Raw genomic sequence first — 23,460 nt, 5'->3', positions numbered from 1 at the left:
GAATCAGAGGTGGCGAATCAAAGGCGGTGAATCAGAGCTGGGGAATCAGAGGCGGGGAATCAGAGTTGGGGAATCAGAGGCGGGGAATCAGAGCTGGGGAATCAGAGTCGGGGAATCAGAGGCAGGGAATCAGATGTGCGGAATCAGAGATGGGGAATCAGAGGCAGGGAATCAGAGTTGGGGATTCAGAGGCGGGGAATCAGATATGGGGAAACAGAGGCGGGGAATCAGAGGTGGGAAAACAGAGGCGAGGAATTAGATATGGGGAATCAGAGGTGGGGAATCAGAGGTGGTGAATCAGAGATGGGGAATCACAGGCGGGGAATCAGAGGCAGGGAATAGAACGCGGGGAATCAGAGGCAGGGAATCGGAGTTGGGGCATCAGAGGTTGGGAATTAGATATTGGGAAACAGAGGCGGGGAATCAGAGGTGGGGAAACAGAGGCGGGGAATCAGATATGGGGAATCAGAGGTGGGGGATCAGAGGCAGGGAATCAGATGTGCGGAATCAGAGATGGGGAATCAGAGGCAGGGAATCAGAATCAGAAGCGGGGAATCAGATATGGGGAATCAGAGGCTAGGAATCAGATGCTGGGAATAAGAGGCCGGGAATCAGAGGTGGGGAATCAGAGTCCGGGAATCAGAGATGGGCATTCAAAGGCGGGGAATGAGATATGGAGAATCAGAGGCGGGGAATGTGAGGCGTGGAAACAGTGGTGGGGAATCAGATATGGGGAATCAGAGGTGGCGAATCGAAGGCAGTGAATCAGAGATGGGGAATCAGAGGCGGGGAATCAGAGGCAGGGAATCAAACACAGGGAATCAGAGGCGGGGAATCAGAGCTGGGGAATCAGAGGCGGGGAATCTGAGTTGGGGAATCAGAGGTGGGGAATCAGATATGGGGAGACAGGGGCCGGGAATCAGAGGCGGGGAAACAGAGGCGGGGAATCAGATATGGGGAATCAGAGGTGTGGAATCAGAGGTTGGGAAACAGAGGCGGGGAATCAGATATGGGGAATCAGAGGTGGGGAATCAGAGGTGGTGAATCAGAGATGGGGAATCACAGGCGTGGAATCAGAGGCAGGGAATAGAACGCGGGGAATCAGAGGCAGGGAATTAGAGTTGGGGCATCAGAAGTTGGGAATTAGATATGGGGAAACAGAGGCAGGGAATCAGAGGCGGGGAAACAGAGGTGGGGAATCAGATATGGGGAATCAGAGGTGGGGAATCAGAGGCAGGGAATCAGATGTGCGGAATCAGAGATGGGGAATCAGAGGCAGGGAATCAGAATCAGAAGCGGGGAATCAGAGGCCGGGAATCAGAGGCCGGGAACCAGATGCTGGGAATAAGAGGCCGGGAATCAGAGGTGGGGAATCAGAGTCCGGGAATCAGAGATGGGGATTCAGAGGCGGAGAATGAGATATGGAGAATCAGAGGCGGGGAATCAGAGGCGGGGAAACAGAGGTGGGGAATCAGATATGGGGAATCAGAGGTGGCGAATCAAAGGCGGTGAATCAGAGATGGGGAATCAGAGGCGGGCAATCAGAGGCAGGGAATCAAACACGGGGAATCAGAGGCGGGGAATCAGAGCTGGGGAATTAGAGGCGGGGAATCAGAGTTGGGGAATCAGAGGCGGGGAATCAGATATGGGGAAACAGGAGCGGGGAATCAGAGGCGGGGAAACAAGAGGCGAGGAATCAGATATGGGGAATCAGAGGTGTGGAATCAGAGGTTGGGAATCAGAGGCAGGGAATCAGAGGCGGGGAAACAGAGGAGGGGAATCAGATATGGGGAATCAGAGGTGGCGAATCAAAGGCGGTGAAACAGAGATGGGGAATCAGGGCAGGGAATCAGAGGCAGGGAATCAAACACGGGGAATCAGAGCTGGGGAATCAGAGGCGGGGAATTAGAGTTGGGGAATCAGAGGAGGGGAGTCAGAGGCGGGGAAACAGGCGGGGAATCAGATATGGGGAATCAGAGGTGGGGAATCAGATGTTGGGAATCAGAGGCAGGGAATAAGAGGCGGGTAATCAGAGGCGGGGAATCAGAGGCAGGGAATCAGATGTGCGGAATCGGAGATGGGGAATCAGAGGCAGGGAATCAGAGGCGGGGAATCAGAGGCGGGGAATCAGAGGCCGGGAATCAGATATGGGGAAACAGAGGCGGGGAATCAGAGGCGGGGAAACAGAGGCGGGGAATCAGATATGGGAAATCAGAGGTGGGGAATCAGAGGTTGGGAATCAGAGGCAGGGAATCAGAGGCTTGGAATCAGATGCAGGGAATCAGATGCGGGGAATCAGAGGCGGGGAATCAGAGCTGGAGAATCAGAGGTGGGGAATCAGAGTTGGGGAATCAGAGGCGGGGACTTAGATATTGGGAAACAGAGGCGGGGAATCAGAGGCGGGGAAACAGAGGCGGGGAATCAGATATGGGGAATCAGAGGTGGGGAATCAGAGGCAGGGAATCAGATGTGCGCAATCAGAGATGGGGAATCAGAGGCAGGGAATCAGAATCAGAAGCAGGGAATCAGAGTCCGGGAATCAGAGATGGGATTCAGAGGCGGGGAATGAGATATGGGGAATCAGAAGCGGGGAATCAGAGGCGGGGAAACAGAGGCGGGGAATCAGATATGGGGAATCAGAGGTGGCGAATCAAAGGCGGTGAATCAGAGATGGGGAATCAGAGGCCGGGAATCAGAGGCAGGGAATCAAACACGGGGAATCAGAGGCGGGGAATCAGAGCTGGGGAATCAGAGGCGGGGAATCATAACTGGCGAATCAGAGGCGGGGAATCAGAGGTGGGGAATCAGAGGCGGGGAATGAAATATTGTTAATCAGAGCTGGGGAATCAGAGGCGGGGAAACAGAGGCGGGGAATCAGATATGGGCAATCAGAGGTGGGGAATCAGAGGTTGTGAATCAGAGATGGAGAATCAGAGGCGGGGAATCAGAGGCCGGTAATCAGACGCGGGGAATCAGAGGCGGGGATTCAGAGCTGGGGAATCAGAGGTGGGGAATCAGAGTTGGGGAATCAGAGGCGGGGAATCAGATATGGGGAATCAGAGGCGGGGAATCAGAGGCGGGGAAACAGAGGCGGGGAATCAGATATGGGGAATCAGAGGTGGGGAATCAGGTGCGGGGTATCAGTGGCAGGGAATCAGAGGCGGGAAATCAGAGGCCGGGAATCAGAGGCGGTGAATCAGAGGCGGGGAATCAGAGACAGGGAATCGGATGTGCGGAATCAGAGATGGGGAATCAGAGGTGGGGAATCAGAGGCGGTAAATCAGACATGGGTAATCAGAGGCGGGGAATCAGAGGCAGGAAATCAGACACGGGGAAACAGAGGCGGGGAATCAGAGGTGGGGAAACAGAGGCGGGGAATCAGATATGGGGAATCAGAGGTGGGGGATCAGAGGCAGGGAATCAGATGTGCGGAATCAGAGATGGGGAATCAGAGGCAGGGAATCAGAATCAGAAGCGGGGAATCAGATATGGGGAATCAGAGGCCAGGAATCAGATGCTGGGAATAAGAGGCCGGGAATCAGAGGTGGGGAATCAGAGTCCGGGAATCAGAGATGGGGATTCAAAGGCGGGGAATGAGATATGGAGAATCAGAGGCGGGGAATTTGAGGCGTGGAAACAGTGGTGGGGAATCAGATATGGGGAATCAGAGGTGGCGAATCAAAGGCAGTGAATCAGAGATGGGGAATCAGAGACGGGGAATCAGAGGCATGGAATCAAACACAGGGAATCAGAGGCGGAAAATCAGAGCTGGGGAATCAGAGGCGGGGAATCTGAGTTGGGGAATCAGAGGCGGGGAATCAGATATGGGGAAACAGGGGCCGGGAATCAGAGTCGGGGAAACAGAGGCGGGGAATCAGATATGGGGAATTTGAGGTGTGGAATCAGAGGTTGGGAAACAGAGGCGGGGAATCAGAGGCGGGGAAACAGAGGCGGGGAATCAGATATGGGGAATCAGAGGTGGGGAATCAGAGGTTGGGAATCAGAGGCAGGGAATCAGAGGCTTGGAATAAGATGCAGGGAATCAGATGTGGGGAATCAGATATGGGGAATCAGAGGTGGGGAATCTGAGGTTGGGAATCAGAGGCAGGGAATCAGAGGCTTGGAATCAGATGCAGGGAATCAGATGCGGGGTATCAGAGGCGGGGAATCATAGCTGGAGAATCAGAGGTGGGGAATCAGAGTTGGGGAATCAGAGGCAGGGACTTAGATATTGGGAAACAGAAGCGGGGAATCAGAGGCGGGGAAACAGAGGCGGGAAATCAGATATGGGGAATCAGAGGTGGGGAATCAGAGGCAGGGAATCAGATGTGCGCAATCAGAGATGGGGAATCAGAGGCAGGGTATCAGAATCAGAAGCAGGGAATCAGAGGCCGGGAATCAGAGGCCAGAATCAGATGACGGGAATAAGAGGCCGGGAATCAGAGGTGGGGAATCAGAGTCCGGGAATCAGAGATGGGGATTCAGAGTCGGGGAATGAGATATGGGGAATCAGAGGCGGGGAATCAGAGGCGGGGAAACAGAGGCGGGGAATCAGATAAGGGGAATCAGAGGTGGCGAATCAAAGGCGGTGAATCAGAGCTGGGGAATCAGAGGCGGGGAATCAGAGTTGGGGAATCAGAGGCGGGGAATCAGAGCTGGGGAATCAGAGTCGGGGAATCAGAGTCAGGGAATCAGATGTGCGGAATCAGAGATGGGGAATCAGAGGCAGGGAATCAGAGTTGGGGATTCAGAGGCGGGGAATCAGATATGGGGAAACAGAGGCGGGGAATCAGAGGTGGGAAAACAGAGGCGAGGAATTAGATATGGGGAATCAGAGGTGGGGAATCAGAGGTGGTGAATCAGAGATGGGGAATCACAGGCGGGGAATCAGAGGCAGGGAATAGAACGCGGGGAATCAGAGGCAGGGAATCGGAGTTGGGGCATCAGAGGTTGGGAATTAGATATTGGGAAACAGAGGCGGGGAATCAGAGGTGGGGAAACAGAGGCGGGGAATCAGATATGGGGAATCAGAGGTGGGAGATCAGAGGCAGGGAATCAGATGTGCGGAATCAGAGATGGGGAATCAGAGGCAGGGAATCAGAATCAGAAGCGGGGAATCAGATATGGGGAATCAGAGGCTAGGAATCAGATGCTGGGAATAAGAGGCCGGGAATCAGAGGTGGGGAATCAGAGTCCGGGAATCAGAGATGGGGATTCAAAGGCGGGGAATGAGATATGGAGAATCAGAGGCGGGGAATTTGAGGCGTGGAAACAGTGGTGGGGAATCAGATATGGGGAATCAGAGGTGGCGAATCGAAGGCAGTGAATCAGAGATGGGGAATCAGAGGCGGGGAATCAGAGGCAGGGAATCAAACACAGGGAATCAGAGGCGGGGAATCAGAGCTGGGGAATCAGAGGCGGGGAATCTGAGTTGGGGAATCAGAGGTGGGGAATCAGATATGGGGAGACAGGGGCCGGGAATCAGAGGCGGGGAAACAGAGGCGGGGAATCAGATATGGGGAATCAGAGGTGTGGAATCAGAGGTTGGGAAACAGAGGCGGGGAATCAGATATGGGGAATCAGAGGTGGGGAATCAGAGGTGGTGAATCAGAGATGGGGAATCACAGGCGTGGAATCAGAGGCAGGGAATAGAACGCGGGGAATCAGAGGCAGGGAATTAGAGTTGGGGCATCAGAAGTTGGGAATTAGATATGGGGAAACAGAGGCAGGGAATCAGAGGCGGGGAAACAGAGGTGGGGAATCAGATATGGGGAATCAGAGGTGGGGAATCAGAGGCAGGGAATCAGATGTGCGGAATCAGAGATGGGGAATCAGAGGCAGGGAATCAGAATCAGAAGCGGGGAATCAGAGGCCGGGAATCAGAGGCCGGGAATCAGATGCTGGGAATAAGAGGCCGGGAATCAGAGGTGGGGAATCAGAGTCCGGGAATCAGAGATGGGGATTCAGAGGCGGAGAATGAGATATGGAGAATCAGAGGCGGGGAATCAGAGGCGGGGAAACAGAGGTGGGGAATCAGATATGGGGAATCAGAGGTGGCGAATCAAAGGCGGTGAATCAGAGATGGGGAATAAGAGGCGGGCAATCAGAGGCAGGGAATCAAACACGGGGAATCAGAGGCGGGGAATCAGAGCTGGGGAATCAGAGGCGGGGAATCAGAGTTGGGGAATCAGAGGCGGGGAATCAGATATGGGGAAACAGGAGCGGGGAATCAGAGGCGGGGAAACAAGAGGCGAGGAATCAGATATGGGGAATCAGAGGTGTGGAATCAGAGGTTGGGAATCAGAGGCAGGGAATCAGAGGCGGGGAAACAGAGGAGGGGAATCAGATATGGGGAATCAGAGGTGGCGAATCAAAGGCGGTGAAACAGAGATGGGGAATCAGGGCAGGGAATCAGAGGCAGGGAATCAAACACGGGGAATCAGAGCTGGGGAATCAGAGGCGGGGAATTAGATTTGGGGAATCAGAGGAGGGGAGTCAGAGGCGGGGAAACAGGCGGGGAATCAGATATGGGGAATCAGAGGTGGGGAATCAGATGTTGGGAATCAGAGGCAGGGAATAAGAGGCGGGTAATCAGAGGCGGGGAATCAGAGGCAGGGAATCAGATGTGCGGAATCGGAGATGGGGAATCAGAGGCAGGGAATCAGAGGCGGGGAATCAGAGGCGGGGAATCAGAGGCCGGGAATCAGATATGGGGAAACAGAGGCGGGGAATCAGAGGCGGGGAAACAGAGGCGGGGAATCAGATATGGGAAATCAGAGGTGGGGAATCAGAGGTTGGGAATCAGAGGCAGGGAATCAGAGGCTTGGAATCAGATGCAGGGAATCAGATGCGGGGAATCAGAGGCGGGGAATCAGAGCTGGAGAATCAGAGGTGGGGAATCAGAGTTGGGGAATCAGAGGCGGGGACTTAGATATTGGGAAACAGAGGCGGGGAATCAGAGGCGGGGAAACAGAGGCGGGGAATCAGATATGGGGAATCAGAGGTGGGGAATCAGAGGCAGGGAATCAGATGTGCGCAATCAGAGATGGGGAATCAGAGGCAGGGAATCAGAATCAGAAGCAGGGAATCAGAGGCCGGGGATCAGAGGCCGGAATCAGATGCCGGGAATAAGATGCCGGGAATCAGAGGTGGGGAATCAGAGTCCGGGAATCAGAGATGGGATTCAGAGGCGGGGAATGAGATATGGGGAATCAGAAGCGGGGAATCAGAGGCGGGGAAACAGAGGCGGGGAATCAGATATGGGGAATCAGAGGTGGCGAATCAAAGGCGGTGAATCAGAGATGGGGAATCAGAGGCCGGGAATCAGAGGCAGGGAATCAAACACGGGGAATCAGAGGCGGGGAATCAGAGCTGGGGAATCAGAGGCGGGGAATCATAACTGGCGAATCAGAGGCGGGGAATCAGAGGTGGGGAATCAGAGGCGGGGAATCAGATATTGTTAATCAGAGCTGGGGAATCAGAGGCGGGGAAACAGAGGCGGGGAATCAGATATGGGCAATCAGAGGTGGGGAATCAGAGGTTGTGAATCAGAGATGGAGAATCAGAGGCGGGGAATCAGAGGCCGGTAATCAGACGCGGGGAATCAGAGGCGGGGATTCAGAGCTGGGGAATCAGAGGTGGGGAATCAGAGGCGGGGAATCAGAGGCGGGGAATCAGATATGGGGAATCAGAGGCGGGGAATCAGAGGCGGGGAAACAGAGGCGGGGAATCAGATATGGGGAATCAGAGGTGGGGAATCAGGTGCGGGGTATCAGTGGCAGGGAATCAGAGGCGGGAAATCAGAGGCCGGGAATCAGAGGCGGTGAATCAGAGGCGGGGAATCAGAGACAGGGAATCGGATGTGCGGAATCAGAGATGGGGAATCAGAGGTGGGGAATCAGAGGCGGTAAATCAGACATGGGTAATCAGAGGCGGGGAATCAGAGGCAGGAAATCAGACACGGGGAATCAGAGGCGGGGAATCAGAGCTGGGGAATTAGATGCAGGGAATCAGAGTTGGGGATTCAGAGGCGGGGAATCAGATATGGGGAATCAGAGGTGGGGAATCAGAGCTGGGGAATCAGAGGTGGGGAATCAGAGTTGGGCAATCAGAGGCGGGGACTTAGATATGGGGAAACAGAGGCGGGGAATCAGAGGCAGGGAAACAGAGGCGGGGAATCAGATATTGGGAATCAGAGGTGGGGAATCAGAGGCAGGGAATCAGATGTGCGGTATCAGAGATGGGGAATCAGAGGCAGGGAATCAGAATCAGAAGCAGGGAATAAGACGCGGGGAATCTGAGGCGGGGAATCAGAGCTGGGGAATCAGAGGCTGTGAATCAGAGGCGGGGAATCAGAAGCAGGGAATCGGATGTGCGGAATCAGAGATGGGGAATCAGAGGTGGGGAATCAGAGGCGGTGAATCAGACATGTGTAATCAGAGGCGGGGAATCAGAGGCAGGAAATCAGACACGGGGAATCTCAGGCGGGGAATCAGAGGCGGGGAATCAGAGGCAGGGAATGGGATGTGCGGAATCAGAGATGGGGAATCAGAGGTGGGGAATCAGAGGCGGTGAATCAGACATGGGTAATCAGAGGCGGGGAATCAGAGGCAGGAAATCAGACACGGGGAATCAGAGGCGGGGAATCAGAGCTGGGGATTTAGATGCAGGGAATCAGAGTTGGGGATTCAGAGGCGGGTAATCAGATATGGGGAAACTGAGGTGGGGAATCAGAGGTGGGCAAATAGAGGCGGGGAATCAGATATGGGGAAACAGAGTCGGGGAATCAGAGGTGGGGAAACAGAGGCGGGGAATCAGATATGGGGAATCAGAGGTGGGGAATCAGAGGTTGGGAATCACAGGCAGGGAATCAGAGGCTGGGAATCAGATGCAGGGAATCAGATGCGGGGAATCAGAGGCGGGGAATCAGAGCTGGGGAATCAGAGGTGGGGAATCAGAGTTGGGGAATCAGAGGCGGGGACTTAGATATGGGGAAACAGAGGCGGGGAATCAGAGGCGGGGAAACAGAGGCGGGGAATCAGATATGGGGAATCAGAGTTGGGGAATCAGAGGCAGGGAATCAGATGTGCGGAATCAGAGATGGGGAATCAGAGGCAGGGAATCAGAATCAGAAGCAGGGAATAAGACGCGGGGAATCTGAGGCGGGGAATCAGAGCTGGGGAATCAGAGGCTGTGAATCAGAGGCGGGGAATCAGAAGCAGGGAATCGGATGTGCGGAATCAGAGATGGGGAATCAGAGGTGGGGAATCAGAGGCGTTGAATCAGACACGGGGAATCTGAGGCGGCGAATCAGAGGCGGGGAATCAGAGGCAGGGAATGGGATGTGCGGAATCAGAGATGGGGAATCAGAGGTGGGGAATCAGAGGCGGTGAATCAGACATGGGTAATCAGAGGCGTGGAATCAGAGCTGGGGAATTAGATGCAGGGAATCAGAGTTGGGGATTCAGAGGCGGGGAATCAGATATGGGGAAACTGAGGTGGGGAATCAGAGGTGGGCAAATAGAGGCGGGGAATCAGATATGGGGAAACAGAGGCGGGGAATCAGAGGCGGGGAAACAGAGGCGGGGAATCAGATATGGGGAATCAGAGGTGGGGAATCAGAGGTTGGGAATCACAGGCAGGGAATCAGAGGCTGGGAATCAGATGCAGGGAATCAGATGCGGGGAATCAGAGGCGGGGAATCAGAGCTGGGGAATCAGAGGTGGGGAATCAGAGTTGGGGAATCAGAGGCGGGGACTTAGATATGGGGAAACAGAGGCGGGGAATCAGAGCTGGAGAATCAGAGGTGGGGAATCAGAGTTGGGGAATCAGAGGCGGGGACTTAGATATTGGGAAACAGAGGCGGGGAATCAGAGGCGGGGAAACAGAGGCGGGGAATCAGATATGGGGAATCAGAGGTGGGGAATCAGAGGCAGGGAATCAGATGTGCGCAATCAGAGATGGGGAATCAGAGGCAGGGAATCAGAATCAGAAGCAGGGAATCAGAGGCCGGGAATCAGAGGCCGGAATCAGATGCCGGGAATAAGAGGCCGGGAATCAGAGGTGGGGAATCAGAGTCCGGGAATCAGAGATGGGGATTCAGAGGCGGGGAATGAGATATGGGGAATCAGAGGCGGGGAATCAGAGGCGGGGAAACAGAGACAGGGAATCAGATATGGGGAATCAGAGGTGGCGAATCAAAGGCGGTGAATCAGAGATGGGGAATCAGAGGCGGGCAATCAGAGGCAGGGAATCAAACACGGGGAATCAGAGGCGGGGAATCAGAGCTGGGGAATCAGAGGCGGGGAATCAGGGTTGGGGAATCAGAGGCGGGGAATCAGATATGGGGAAACAGGGGCGGGGAATCAGAGGTGGGGTAACACAGGCGGGGAATCAGATATTGGGAATCAGAGGTGTGGAATCAGAGGTTGGGAATCAGAGGCAGGGAATCAGAGGCGGGGAAACAGAGGCGGGGAATCAGATAAGGGGAATCAGAGGTGGCGAATCAAAGGCGGTGAAACAGAGATGGGGAATCAGGGCAGGGAATCAGAGGCAGGGAATCAAACACGGGGAATCAGAGCTGGGGAATCAGAGGCGGGAAATTAGAGTTGGGGAATCAGAGGAGGGGAATCAGAGTTGGGGAATCAGAGGCGGGGAATCAGATATGGGGAAACAGGGGCGGGGAATCAGAGGCGGGGAAACAAGAGGCGAGGAATCAGATATGGGGAATCAGAGGTGGCGAATCAAAGGCGGTGAATCAGAGATGGGGAATCAGAGGCGGGCAATCAGATGCAGGGAATCAAACACGGGGAATCAGAGGCGGGGAATCAGAGCTGGGGAATCAGAGGCGGGGAATCAGAGTTGGGGAATCAGAGGCGGGGAATCAGATATGGGGAAACAGGGGCGGGGAATCAGAGGCGGGGAAACAAGAGGCGAGGAATCAGATATGGGGAATCAGAGGTGTGGAATCAGAGGTTGGGAATCAGAGGCAGGGAATCAGAGGCGGGGAAACAGAGGAGGGGAATCAGATATGGGGAATCAGAGGTGGCGAATCAAAGGCGGTGAAACAGAGATGGGGAATCAGGGCAGGGAATCAGAGGCAGGGAATCAAACACGGGGAATCAGAGCTGGGGAATCAGAGGCGGGGAATTAGAGTTGGGGAATCAGAGGAGGGGAGTCAGAGGCGGGGAAACAGGCGGGGAATCAGATATGGGGAATCAGAGGTGGGGAATCAGATGTTGGGAATCAGAGGCAGGGAATCAGAGGCGGGGAATCAGAGGCGGGGAATCAGAGGCAGGGAATCAGATGTGCGGAATCGGAGATGGGGAATCAGAGGCAGGGAATCAGAGGCGGGGAATCAGAGGCGGGGAATCAGAGGCCGGGAATCAGATATGGGGAAACAGAGGCGGGGAATCAGAGGTGGGGAAACAGAGGCGGGGAATCAGATATGGGAAATCAGAGGTGGGGAATCAGAGGCGGGGAATCAGAGCTGGAGAATCAGAGGTGGGGAATCAGAGTTGGGGAATCAGAGGCGGGGACTTAGATATTGGGAAACAGAGGCGGGGAATCAGAGGCGGGGAAACAGAGGCGGGGAATCAGATATGGGGAATCAGAGGTGGGGAATCAGAGGCAGGGAATCAGATGTGCGCAATCAGAGATGGGGAATCAGAGGCAGGGAATCAGAATCAGAAGCAGGGAATCAGAGGCCGGGGATCAGAGGCCGGAATCAGATGCCGGGAATAAGAGGCCGGGAATCAGAGGTGGGGAATCAGAGTCCGGGAATCAGAGATGGGGATTCAGAGGCGGGGAATGAGATATGGGGAATCAGAAGCGGGGAATCAGAGGCGGGGAAACAGAGGCGGGGAATCAGATATGGGGAATCAGAGGTGGCGAATCAAAGGCGGTGAATCAGAGATGGGGAATCAGAGGCCGGGAATCAGAGGCAGGGAATCAAACACGGAGAATCAGAGGCGGGGAATCAGAGCTGGGGAATCAGAGGCGGGGAATCATAGCTGGCGAATCAGAGGCGGGGAATCAGAGGTGGGGAATCAGAGGCGGGGAATCAGATATTGTTAATCAGAGCTGGGGAATCAGAGGCGGGGAAACAGAGGCGGGAAATCAGATATGGGCAATCAGAGGTGGGGAATCAGAGGTTGTGAATCAGAGATGGAGAATCAGAGGCGGGGAATCAGAGGCCGGTAATCAGACGCGGGGAATCAGAGGCGGGGATTCAGAGGCGGGGTATCAGAGTTGGGGAATCAGAGGCGGGGAATCAGATATGGGGAATCAGAGGCGGGGAATCAGAGGCGGGGAAACAGAGGCGGGGAATCAGATATGGGGAATCAGAGGTGGGGAATCAGGTGCGGGGTATCAGTGGCAGGGAATCAGAGGCGGGAAATCAGAGGCCGGGAATCAGAGGCGGTGAATCAGAGGCGGGGAATCAGAGGCAGGGAATCGGATGTGCGGAATCAGAGATGGGGAATCAGAGGTGGGGAATCAGAGGCGGTGAATCAGACATGGGTAATCAGAGGCGGGGAATCAGAGGCAGGAAATCAGACACGGGGAATCAGAGGCGAGGAATCAGAGCTGGGGAATCAGAGGTGGGGAATCAGAGTTGGGGAATCAGAGGCGGGGACTTAGATATGGGGAAACAGAGGCGGGGAATCAGAGGCGGGGAAACAGAGGCGGGGAATCAGATATTGTGAATCAGAGGTGGGGAATCAGAGGCAGGGAATCAGATGTGCGGTATCAGAGATGGGGAATCAGAGGCAGGGAATCAGAATCAGAAGCAGGGAATAAGACGCGGGGAATCTGAGGCGGGGAATCAGAGCTGGGGAATCAGAGGCTGTGAATCAGAGGCGGGGAATCAGAAGCATGGAATCGGATGTGCGGAATCAGAGATGGGGAATCAGAGGTGGGGAATCAGAGGCGGTGAATCAGACACGGGGAATCTGAGGCGGGGAATCAGAGGCGGGGAATCAGAGGCAGGGAATGAGATGTGCGGAATCAGAGATGGGGAATCAGAGGTGGGGAATCAGAGGCGGTGAATCAGACATGGGTAATCAGAGGCGTGGAATCAGAGGCAGGAAATCAGACACGGGGAATCAGAGGCGGGGAATCAGAGCTGGGGAATTAGATGCAGGGAATCAGAGTTGGGGATTCAGAGGCGGGGAATCAGATATGGGGAAACTGAGGTGGGGAATCAGAGGTGGGCAAATAGAGGCGGGGAGTCAGATATGGGGAAACAGAGGCGGGGAATCAGAGGCGGGGAAACAGAGGCGGGGAATCAGATATGGGGAATCAGAGGTGGGGAATCAGAGGTTGGGAATCACAGGCAGGGAATCAGAGGCTGGGAATCAGATGCAGGGAATCAGATGCGGGGAATCAGAGGCGGGGAATCAGAGCTGGGGAATCAGAGGTGGGGAATCAGAGTTGTGGAATCAGAGGCGGGGACTTAGATATGGGGAAACAGAGGCGGGGAATCAGAGCTGGAGAATCAGAGGTGGGGAATCAGAGTTGGGGAATCAGAGGCGGGGACTTAGATATTGGGAAACAGAGGCGGGGAATCAGAGGCGGGGAAACAGAGGCGGGGAATCAGATATGGGGAATCAGACGTGGGGAATCAGAGGCAGGGAATCAGATGTGCGCAATCAGAGATGGGGAATCAGAGGCAGGGAATCAGAATCAGAAGCAGGGAATCAGAGGCCGGGAATCAGAGGCCGGAATCAGATGCCGGGAATAAGAGGCCGGGAATCAGAGGTGGGGAATCAGAGTCCGGGAATCAGAGATGGGGATTCAGAGGCGGGGAATGAGATATGGGGAATCAGATATGGGGAATCAGAGGCAGGGAATCAGAATCAGAAGCAGGGAATAAGACGCGGGGAATCTGAGGCGGGGAATCAGAGCTGGGGAATCAGAGGCTGTGAATCAGAGGCGGGGAATCAGAAGCAGGGAATCGGATGTGCGGAATCAGAGATGGGGAATCAGAGGTGGGGAATCAGAGGCGGTGAATCAGACATGTGTAATCAGAGGCGGGGAATCAGAGGCAGGAAATCAGACACGGGGAATCTGAGGCGGGGAATCAGAGGCGGGGAATCAGAGGCAGGGAATGGGATGTGCGGAATCAGAGATGGGGAATCAGAGGTGGGGAATCAGAGGCGGTGAATCAGACATGGGTATTCAGAGGCGGGGAATCAGAGGCAGGAAATCAGACACGGGGAATCAGAGGCGGGGAATCAGAGCTGGGGAATTAGATGCAGGGAATCAGAGTTGGGGATTCAGAGGCGGGGAATCAGATTTGGGGAAACTGAGGTGGGGAATCAGAGGTGGGCAAATAGAGGCGGGGAATCAGATATGGGGAAACAGAGGCGGGGAATCAGAGTTGGGGAAACAGAGGCGGGGAATCAGATATGGGGAATCAGAGGTGGGGAATCAGAGGTTGGGAATCACAGGCAGGGAATCAGAGGCTGGGAATCAGATGCAGGGAATCAGATGCGGGGAATCAGAGGCGGGGAATCAGAGCTGGGGAATCAGAGGTGGGGAATCAGAGTTGGGGAATCAGAGGCGGGGACTTAGATATGGGGAAACAGAGGCGGGGAATCAGAGGCGGGGAAACAGAGGCGGGGAATCAGATATGGGGAATCAGAGTTGGGGAATCAGAGGCAGGGAATCAGATGTGCGGAATCAGAGAAGGGGAATCAGAGGCAGGGAATCAGAATCAGAAGCAGGGAATAAGACGCGGGGAATCTGAGGCGGGGAATCAGAGCTGGGGAATCAGAGGCTGTGAATCAGAGGCGGGGAATCAGAAGCAGGGAATCGGATGTGCGGAATCAGAGATGGGGAATCAGAGGTGGGGAATCAGAGGCGGTGAATCAGACACGGGGAATCTGAGGCGGCGAATCAGAGGCGGGGAATCAGAGGCAGGGAATGGGATGTGCGGAATCAGAGATGGGGAATCAGAGGTGGGGAATCAGAGGCGGTGAATCAGACATGGGTAATCAGAGGCGTGGAATCAGAGGCAGGAAATCAGACACGGGGAATCAGAGGCGGGGAATCAGAGCTGGGGAATTAGATGCAGGGAATCAGAGTTGGGGATTCAGAGGCGGGGAATCAGATATGGGGAAACTGAGGTGGGGAATCAGAGGTGGGCAAATAGAGGCGGGGAATCAGATATGGGGAAACAGAGGCGGGGAATCAGAGGCGGGGAAACAGAGGCGGGGAATCAGATATGGGGAATCAGAGGTGGGGAATCAGAGGTTGGGAATCACAGGCAGGGAATCAGAGGCTGGGAATCAGATGCAGGGAATCAGATGCGGGGAATCAGAGGCGGGGAATCAGAGCTGGGGAATCAGAGGTGGGGAATCAGAGTTGGGGAATCAGAGGCGGGGACTTAGATATGGGGAAACAGAGGCGGGGAATCAGAGCTGGAGAATCAGAGGTGGGGAATCAGAGTTGGGGAATCAGAGGCGGGGACTTAGATATTGGGAAACAGAGGCGGGGAATCAGAGGCGGGGAAACAGAGGCGGGGAATCAGATATTGGGAATCAGAGGTGGGGAATCAGAGGCAGGGAATCAGATGTGCGCAATCAGAGATGGGGAATCAGAGGCAGGGAATCAGAATCAGAAGCAGGGAATCAGAGGCCGGGAATCAGAGGCCGGAATCAGATGCCGGGAATAAGAGGCCGGGAATCAGAGGTGGGGAATCAGAGTCCGGGAATCAGAGATGGGGATTCAGGGGCGGGGAATGAGATATGGGGAATCAGAGGCGGGGAATCAGAGGCGGGGAAACAGAGACAGGGAATCAGATATGGGGAATCAGAGGTGGCGAATCAAAGGCGGTGAATCAGAGATGGGGAATCAGAGGCGGGCAATCAGAGGCAGGGAATCAAACACGGGGAATCAGAGGCGGGGAATCAGAGCTGGGGAATCAGAGGCGGGGAATCAGGGTTGGGGAATCAGAGGCGGGGAATCAGATATGGGGAAACAGGGGCGGGGAATCAGAGGTGGGGAAACACAGGCGGGGAATCAGATATGGGGAATCAGAGGTGTGGAATCAGAGGTTGGGAATCAAAGGCAGGGAATCAGAGGCGGGGAAACAGAGGCGGGGAATCAGATAAGGGGAATCAGAGGTGGCGAATCAAAGGCGGTGAAACAGAGATGGGGAATCAGGGCAGGGAATCAGAGGCAGGGAATCAAACACGGGGAATCAGAGCTGGGGAATCAGAGGCGGGGAATTAGAGTTGGGGAATCAGAGGAGGGGAATCAGAGTTGGGGAATCAGAGGCGGGGAATCAGATATGGGGAAACAGGGGCGGGGAATCAGAGGCGGGGAAACAAGAGGCGAGGAATCAGATATGGGGAATCAGAGGTGGCGAATCAAAGGCGGTGAATCAGAGATGGGGAATCAGAGGCAGGCAATCAGATGCAGGGAATCAAACACGGGGAATCAGAGGCGGGGAATCAGAGCTGGGGAATCAGAGGCGGGGAATCAGAGTTGGGGAATCAGAGGCGGGGAATCAGATATGGGGAAACAGGGGCGGGGAATCAGAGGCGGGGAAACAAGAGGCGAGGAATCAGATATGGGGAATCAGAGGTGTGGAATCAGAGGTTGGGAATCAGAGGCAGGGAATCAGAGGCGGGGAAACAGAGGAGGGGAATCAGATATGGGGAATCAGAGGTGGCGAATCAAAGGCGGTGAATCAGAGATGGGGAATCAGAGGCCGGGAATCAGAGGCAGTGAATCAAACACGGGGAATCAGAGGCGGGGAATCAGAGCTGGGGAATCAGAGGCGGGGAATCATAGCTGGCGAATCAGAGGCGGGGAATCAGAGGTGGGGAATCAGAGGCGGGGAATCAGATATTGTTAATCAGAGCTGGGGAATCAGAGGCGGGGAAACAGAGGCGGGAAATCAGATATGGGCAATCAGAGGTGGGGATTCAGAGGTTGTGAATCAGAGATGGAGAATCAGAGGCGGGGAATCAGAGGCCGGTAATCAGACGCGGGGAATCAGAGGCGGGGATTCAGAGCTGGGGAATCAGAGGCGGGGAATCAGAGTTGGGGAATCAGAGGCGGGGAATCAGATATGGGGAATCAGAGGCGGGGAATCAGAGGCGGGGAAACAGAGGCGGGGAATCAGATATGGGGAATCAGAGGTGGGGAATCAGGTGCGGGGTATCAGTGGCAGGGAATCAGAGGCGGGAAATCAGAGGCCGGGAATCAGAGGCGGTGAATCAGAGGCGGGGAATCAGAGGCAGGGAATCGGATGTGCGGAATCAGAGATGGGGAATCAGAGGTGGGGAATCAGAGGCGGTGAATCAGACATGGGTAATCAGAGGCGGGGAATCAGAGGCAGGAAATCAGACACGGGGAATCAGAGGCGGGGAATCAGAGCTGGGGAATCAGAGGTGGGGAATCAGAGTTGGGGAATCAGAGGCGGGGACTTAGATATGGGGAAACAGAGGCGGGGAATCAGAGGCGGGGAAACAGAGGCGGGGAATCAGATATTGGGAATCAGAGGTGGGGAATCAGAGGCAGGGAATCAGATGTGCGGTATCTGAGATGGGGAATCAGAGACAGGGAATCAGAATCAGAAGCAGGGAATAAGACGCGGGGAATCTGAGGCGGGGAATCAGAGCTGGGGAATCAGAGGCTGTGAATCAGAGGCGGGGAATCAGAAGCAGGGAATCGGATGTGCGGAATCAGAGATGGGGAATCAGAGGTGGGGAATCAGAGGCGGTGAATCAGACATGGGTAATCAGAGGCGGGGAATCAGAGGCAGGAAATCAGACACGGGGAATCTGAGGCGGGGAATCAGAGGCGGGGAATCAGAGGCAGGGAATGGGATGTGCGGAATCAGAGATGGGGAATCAGAGGTGGGGAATCAGAGGCGGTGAATCAGACATGGGTAATCAGAGGCGGGGAATCAGAGGCAGGAAATCAGACACGGGGAATCAGAGGCGGGGAATCAGAGCTGGGGAATTAGATGCAGGGAATCAGAGTTGGGTTTTCAGAGGCGGGGAATCAGATATGGGGAAACTGAGGTGGGGAATCAGAGGTGGGCAAATAGAGGCGGGGAATCAGATATGGGGAAACAGAGGTGGGGAATCAGAGGTGGGGAAACAGAGGCGGGGAATCAGATATGGGGAATCAGAGGTGGGGAATCAGAGGTTGGGAATCACAGGCAGGGAATCAGAGGCTGGGAATCAGATGCAGCGAATCAGATGCGGGGAATCAGAGGCGGGGAATCAGAGCTGGGGAATCAGAGGTGGGGAATCAGAGTTGGGGAATCAGAGGCGGGGACTTAGATATGGGGAAACAGAGGCGGGGAATCAGAGGCGGGGAAACAGAGGCGGGGAATCAGATATGGGGAATCAGAGGTGGGGAATCAGAGGCAGGGAATCAGATGTGCGGAATCAGAGATGGGGAATCAGAGGCAGGGAATCAGAATCAGAAGCAGGGAATAAGACGCGGGGAATCTGAGGCGGGGAATCAGAGCTGGGGAATCAGAGGCTGTGAATCAGAGGCGGGGAATCAGAAGCATGGAATTGGATGTGCGGAATCAGAGATGGGGAATCAGAGGTAGGGAATCAGAATCAGAAGCAGGGAATCAGAGGCCGGGAATCAGAGGCCGGAATCAGATGCCGGGAATAAGAGGCCGGGAATCAGAGGTGGGGAATCAGAGTCCGGGAATCAGAGATGGGGATTCAGAGGCGGGGAATGAGATATGGGGAATCAGATATGGGGAATCAGAGGTGGCGAATCAAAGGCGGTGAATCAGAGATGGGGAATCAGAGGCGGGCAATCAGAGGCAGGGAATCAAACACGGGGAATCAGAGGCGGGGAATCAGAGCTGGGGAATCAGAGGCGGGGAATCAGGGTTGGGGAATCAGAGGTGGGGAATCAGATATGGGGAAACAGGGGCGGGGAATCAGAGGTGGGGAAACACAGGCGGGGAATCAGATATGGGGAATCAGAGGTGTGGAATCAGAGGTTGGGAATCAGAGGCAGGGAATCAGAGGCGGGGAAACAGAGGCGGGGAATCAGATAAGGGGAATCAGAGGTGGCGAATCAAAGGCGGTGAAACAGAGATGGGGAATCAGGGCAGGGAATCAGAGGCAGGGAATCAAACACGGGGAATCAGAGCTGGGGAATCAGAGGCGGGGAATTAGAGTTGGGGAATCAGAGGAGGGGAATCAGAGGCGGGGAAACAGAGGCGGGGAATCAGAGGCAGGGAATCAGATGTGCGGAATCAGAGATGGGGAATCAGAGGCAGGGAATCAGAATCAGAAGCAGGGAATAATACGCGGGGAATCTGAGGCGGGGAATCAGAGCTGGGGAATCAGAGGCTGTGAATCAGAGGCGGGGAATCAGAAGCAGGGAATCGGATGTGCGGAATCAGAGATGGGGAATCAGAGGTGGGGAATCAGAGGCGGTGAATCAGACACGGGGAATCTGAGGCGGGGAATCAGAGGCGGGGAATCAGAGGCAGGGAATGGGATGTGCGGAATCAGAGATGGGGAATCAGAGGTGGGGAATCAGAGGCGGTGAATCAGACATGGGTAATCAGAGGCGTGGAATCAGAGGCAGGAAATCAGACACGGGGAATCAGAGGCGGGGAATCAGAGCTGGGGAATTAGATGCAGGGAATCAGAGTTGGGGATTCAGAGGCGGGGAATCAGATATGGGGAAACTGAGGTGGGGAATCAGAGGTGGGCAAATAGAGGTGGGGAATCAGATATGGGGAAACAGAGGCGGGGAATCAGAGGCGGGGAAACAGAGGCGGGGAATCAGATATGGGGAATCAGAGGTGGGGAATCAGAGGTTGGGAATCACAGGCAGGGAATCAGAGGCTGGGAATCAGATGCAGGGAATCAGATGCGGGGAATCAGAGGCGGGGAATCAGAGCTGGGGAATCAGAGGTGGGGAATCAGAGTTGGGGAATCAGAGGCGGGGACTTAGATATGGGGAAACAGAGGCGGGGAATCAGAGCTGGAGAATCAGAGGTGGGGAATCAGAGTTGGGGAATCAGAGGCGGGGACTTAGATATTGGGAAACAGAGGCGGGGAATCAGAGGCGGGGAAACAGAGGCGGGGAATCAGATATGGGGAATCAGAGGTGGGGAATCAGAGGCAGGGAATCAGATGTGCGCAATCAGAGATGGGGAATCAGAGGCAGGGAATCAGAATCAGAAGCAGGGAATCAGAGGCCGGGAATCAGAGGCCGGAATCAGATGCCGGGAAAAAGAGGCCGGGAATCAGAGGTGGGGAATCAGAGTCCGGGAATCAGAGATGGGGATTCAGAGGCGGGGAATGAGATATGGGGAATCAGATATGGGGAATCAGAGGTGGCGAATCAAAGGCGGTGAATCAGAGATGGGGAATCAGAGGCGGGCAATCAGAGGCAGGGAATCAAACACGGGGAATCAGAGGCGGGGAATCAGAGCTGGGGAATCAGAGGCGGGGAATCAGGGTTGGGGAATCAGAGGCGGGGAATCAGATATGGGGAAACAGGGGCGGGGAATCAGAGGTGGGGAAACACAGGCGGGGAATCAGATATGGGGAATCAGAGGTGTGGAATCAGAGGTTGGGAATCAGAGGCAGGGAATCAGAGGCGGGGAAACAGAGGCGGGGAATCAGATAAGGGGAATCAGAGGTGGCGAATCAAAGGCGGTGAAACAGAGATGGGGAATCAGGGCAGGGAATCAGAGGCAGGGAATCAAACACGGGGAATCAGAGCTGGGGAATCAGAGGCGGGGAATTAGAGTTGGGGAATCAGAGGAGGGGAATCAGAGGCGGGGAAACAGAGGCGGGGAATCAGATATGGGGAATCAGAGGTGGGGAATCAGATGTTGGGAATCAGAGGCAGGGAATCAGAGGCGGGGAATCAGAGGCGGGGAATCAGAGGCAGGGAATCAGATGTGCGGAATCGGAGATGGGGAATCAGAGGCAGGGAATCAGAGGCGGGGAATCAGAGGCGGGCAATCAGAGGCAGGGAATCAAACACGGGGAATCAGAGGCGGGGAATCAGAGCTGGGGAATCAGAGGCGGGGAATCAGAGTTGGGGAATCAGAGGCGGGGAATCAGATATGGGGAAACAGGGGCGGGGAATCAGAGGCGGGGAAACAAGAGGCGAGGAATCAGATATGGGGAATCAGAGGTGTGGAATCAGAGGTTGGGAATCAGAGGCAGGGAATCAGAGGCGGGGAAACAGAGGAGGGGAATCAGATATGGGGAATCAGAGGTGGCGAAACAAAGGCGGTGAAACAGAGATGGGGAATCAGGGCAGGGAATCAGAGGCAGGGAATCAAACACGGGGAATCAGAGCTGGGGAATCAGAGGCGGGGAATTAGCGTTGGGGAATCAGAGGAGGGGAGTCAGAGGCGGGGAAACAGGCGGGGAATCAGATATGGGGAATCAGAGGTGGGGAATCAGATGTTGGGAATCAGAGGCAGGGAATCAGAGGCGGGGAATCAGAGGCGGGGAATCAGAGGCAGGGAATCAGATGTGCGGAATCGGAGATGGGGAATCAGAGGCAGGGAATCAGAGGCGGGGAAACAGAGGCGGGGAATCAGATAAGGGGAATCAGAGGTGGCGAATCAAAGGCGGTGAAACAGAGATGGGGAATCAGGGCAGGGAATCAGAGGCAGGGAATCAAACACGGGGAATCAGAGCTGGGGAATCAGAGGCGGGGAATTAGAGTTGGGGAATCAGAGGAGGGGAATCAGAGGCGGGGAAACAGAGGCGGGGAATCAGATATGGGGAATCAGAGGTGGGGAATCAGATGTTGGGAATCAGAGGCAGGGAATCAGAGGCGGGGAATCAGAGGCGGGGAATCAGAGGCAGGGAATCAGATGTGCGGAATCGGAGATGGGGAATCAGAGGCAGGGAATCAGAGGCGGGGAATCAGAGGCGGGCAATCAGAGGCAGGGAATCAAACACGGGGAATCAGAGGCGGGGAATCAGAGCTGGGGAATCAGAGGCGGGGAATCAGAGTTGGGGAATCAGAGGCGGGGAATCAGATATGGGGAAACAGGGGCGGGGAATCAGAGGCGGGGAAACAAGAGGCGAGGAATCAGATATGGGGAATCAGAGGTGTGGAATCAGAGGTTGGGAATCAGAGGCAGGGAATCAGAGGCGGGGAAACAGAGGAGGGGAATCAGATATGGGGAATCAGAGGTGGCGAAACAAAGGCGGTGAAACAGAGATGGGGAATCAGGGCAGGGAATCAGAGGCAGGGAATCAAACACGGGGAATCAGAGCTGGGGAATCAGAGGCGGGGAATTAGAGTTGGGGAATCAGAGGAGGGGAGTCAGAGGCGGGGAAACAGGCGGGGAATCAGATATGGGGAATCAGAGGTGGGGAATCAGATGTTGGGAATCAGAGGCAGGGAATCAGAGGCGGGGAATCAGAGGCGGGGAATCAGAGGCAGGGAATCAGATGTGCGGAATCGGAGATGGGGAATCAGAGGCAGGGAATCAGAGGCGGGGAATCAGAGGCGGGGAATCAGAGGCCGGGAATCAGATATGGGGAAACAGAGGCGGGGAATCAGAGGCGGGGAAACAGAGGCGGGGAATCAGATATGGGAAATCAGAGGTGGGGAATCAGAGGTTGGGAATCAGAGGCAGGGAATCAGAGGCTTGGAATCAGATGCAGGGAATCAGATGCGGGGAATCAGAGGCGGGGAATCAGAGCTGGAGAATCAGAGGTGGGGAATCAGAGTTGGGGAATCAGAGGCGGGGACTTAGATATTGGGAAACAGAGGCGGGGAATCAGAGGCGGGGAAACACAGGCGGGGAATCAGATATTGGGAATCAGAGGTGGGGAATCAGAGGCAGGGAATCAGATGTGCGCAATCAGAGATGGAGAATCAGAGGCAGGGAATCAGAATAAGAAGCAGGGAATCAGAGGCCGGGGATCAGAGGCCGGAATCAGATGCCGGGAATAAGAGGCCGGGAATCAGAGGTGGGGAATCAGAGTCCGGGAATCAGAGATGGGGATTCAGAGGCGGGGAATGAGATATGGGGAATCTGAAGCGGGGAATCAGAGGCGGGGAAACAGAGGCGGGGAATCAGATATGGGGAATCAGAGGTGGCGAATCAAAGGCGGTGAATCAGAGATGGGGAATCAGAGGCCGGGAATCAGAGGCAGGGAATCAAACACGGGGAATCAGAGCTGGGGAATCAGAGGTGGGGAATTAGAGTTGGGGAATCAGAGGAGGGGAATCAGAGTTGGGGAATCAGAGGCGGGGAATCAGATATGGGGAAACAGGGGCGGGGAATCAGAGGCGGGGAAACAAGAGGCGAGGAATCAGATATGGGGAATCAGAGGTGGCGAATCAAAGGCGGTGAATCAGAGATGGGGAATCAGAGGCAGGCAATCAGATGCAGGGAATCAAACACGGGGAATCAGAGCCGGGGAATCAGAGCTGGGGAATCAGAGGCGGGGAATCAGAGTTGGGGAATCA

Source organism: Narcine bancroftii, unplaced genomic scaffold (assembly GCF_036971445.1).
Source record: "Narcine bancroftii isolate sNarBan1 unplaced genomic scaffold, sNarBan1.hap1 Scaffold_159, whole genome shotgun sequence".
In the NCBI taxonomy this organism is placed as follows: Eukaryota; Metazoa; Chordata; class Chondrichthyes; order Torpediniformes; family Narcinidae; genus Narcine; species Narcine bancroftii.
The sequence above is the reverse complement of the archived record's forward strand: the minus strand, read 5'-3'. Positions refer to the sequence as shown.